At 41.0% G+C, this 2,073-nt stretch overlaps 1 pseudogene; it reads right to left on the reverse strand.

The window, feature by feature from the left end:
* Positions 1-564: 564 nt before the first annotated feature.
* On the reverse strand, positions 565-1,536 carry LOC130135480 (uncharacterized; annotated as a pseudogene).
* Between the last annotated feature and the right edge of the window lie 537 nt (positions 1,537-2,073).

A 2,073-nucleotide genomic window follows, 5' to 3' on the forward strand; every position in this document is an offset into this window, starting at 1 on the left:
TGAGCATATATAAGTATTAAGAACAAATAACATGCCAGTCCATGACACAGGTCTACCCGCTTTGATTAAAAAAAAAATTATTCATATGGAATTCTTGAACAAAAACTATGAAAGCAACGACTTGAAATCCCCTAAACAAATATGCTAAAATAATGACCCAACTTCCTAAACAACGAATCTAGAAAAATATCTTAAAAGACACAAGCCATTTCATTTGGCTTGATCAATATACAACTGGGATGTGATTTCCAAACATAATCGCTTATTCTCCTCGGCCAAGTGTGTAACTTGCTCTTGTAACTTCTCAACTTTTCTCTTGAGACATCTTTTCTCAGCACGGTTGGTGATCTTCTCAGGACCCTTGGTATCTTCGCGAGTAAGTTATCTGGAATCTTGTGTCGTTGAATGTATTTAGTTGTAGCATAATACTTTCTTTCTTTACCCTCTAATTCTTTTTCAGGCCATATGAGCATTTGTGGATGGCACATGTCCCACAGCGACTTAATTAAAGAAATGCTATCCTCATGGTCGAGGTCTCCATCGGTGAGGTCGACCCGAATTGAATCAGCCTGCTTCAAAGCTGGGGGGAAGCTCTTACACCACTTGACACTGGCGAGTCACCCTAGTCGGGTAATATTCCATTGCCCCAGTGAATCCCAATAAAGGGATTGGGCCAACACGTCCACATGTGAGTCTGGCCTCACGAACTTGGAACCATTTAGCATGCCATAGGAAATATTTGGACTTTGGATTTTTAAAGAAAGCTAGCCAATTGGAATAATGATAATCCGGTGCATGTTTTTGTTTATTCTCAAATCTCATGATAGGGTGATCAGAGTTGCTAACTTCACGTATAATCATTAAACAACCAAATCCTTTTAAATGAGATAAGAACCAAATTTGCAAAAGCTAAGGAGATGCATGGAAAATTTTGTCACCATTTTCCTTAAACCGAGAAAGGGAAAGAAAAGTTTCTGCCAGGAGGGCATTAATAAAGTTCATTCCCCCGCACACTTGTCCCACTAACTTAGCAATCAAAGGATTAATAGCATTCTTACAGTGAGGGAAAAGTATAAATCCAAAGAAAGCTAATAGGAAAATCCTTCTCATTTGAAAAGAGGTGCCATTTTGAAAACATTCATCAAGAAATGAAAACGGGCAAGTATTGTGGTGACCTTTCAAAACTTTTCTTATCTTTTCTTCCTTGATTCTAAAAAAATCAGATAAAATCGAGACATGATCTATTCCGATAGGCGGACTAATTAATTCCGATTCCAAAGGTTTACCAATGGCAATGCTATATTCTTCCAAGGTTGGAGTGAGCTCATGCTTACTAAAGATGAAAGTAGTTGTCTCTAGACACCAACAATGGGCAAGTGCTTAAATGAGGCCGCCATGAATGTTGATACACAACAGAGGAAGGAGTCGGCCAATTGTTGATTCCACGAACTCACGGCTAGCTCGGTCTTGCTTGTCTCACCACGCATTGAGTTCCTTCTTGGGAGGAAGAATAAGTTGACTGTCGGAATTTCCCATTGTATATTGACCAAGACTTGCAATCAACCTAGTGTCATGGACCGATAAAGTAAATAAATTGCGGAGAAAAAGTTCAAAGGACTTGCTTCACCAATAACTGGGTGGCAATCACATAGACATACACATGCTATGTGGCTCGATTTCTACTCTAGAAGGCTTAACAAAATGGAGCCACGAGGATGATTGGACTAGCCGCAGGCATGCGGACTAAGTCGGGTCCTCGTGACTCCCAAAGAGCCGACCCATGTCGCGGGCATGCGGACCGGGGTGGTAATCTCTTTGACATCAAGAAAGAAATTTCGGGATTGAGACGGGCAACTCGTATCACAGGCGGACGGTCGGAGTGGTATCCATCTCAATACCATCCTAGGTGATCTTATGCGGCCCAAGTTCGACGACAAGTTGTGTGTACTAGAGTGTAGTGAAAATACAAAGGCATGCACAACAGTTCATATGCAAACAGCGCTTCAATATCAAAATTATAACATCCAATTCTCAACACCTCCCTGCAAGACAAGGGTTAACAAACACTCTACC

Source organism: Syzygium oleosum, unplaced genomic scaffold (assembly GCF_021117445.2).
Source record: "Syzygium oleosum isolate NSW1041296 unplaced genomic scaffold, Sole_v2.1 Sole_v2.01, whole genome shotgun sequence".
NCBI lineage: Eukaryota > Viridiplantae > Streptophyta > Magnoliopsida > Myrtales > Myrtaceae > Syzygium > Syzygium oleosum.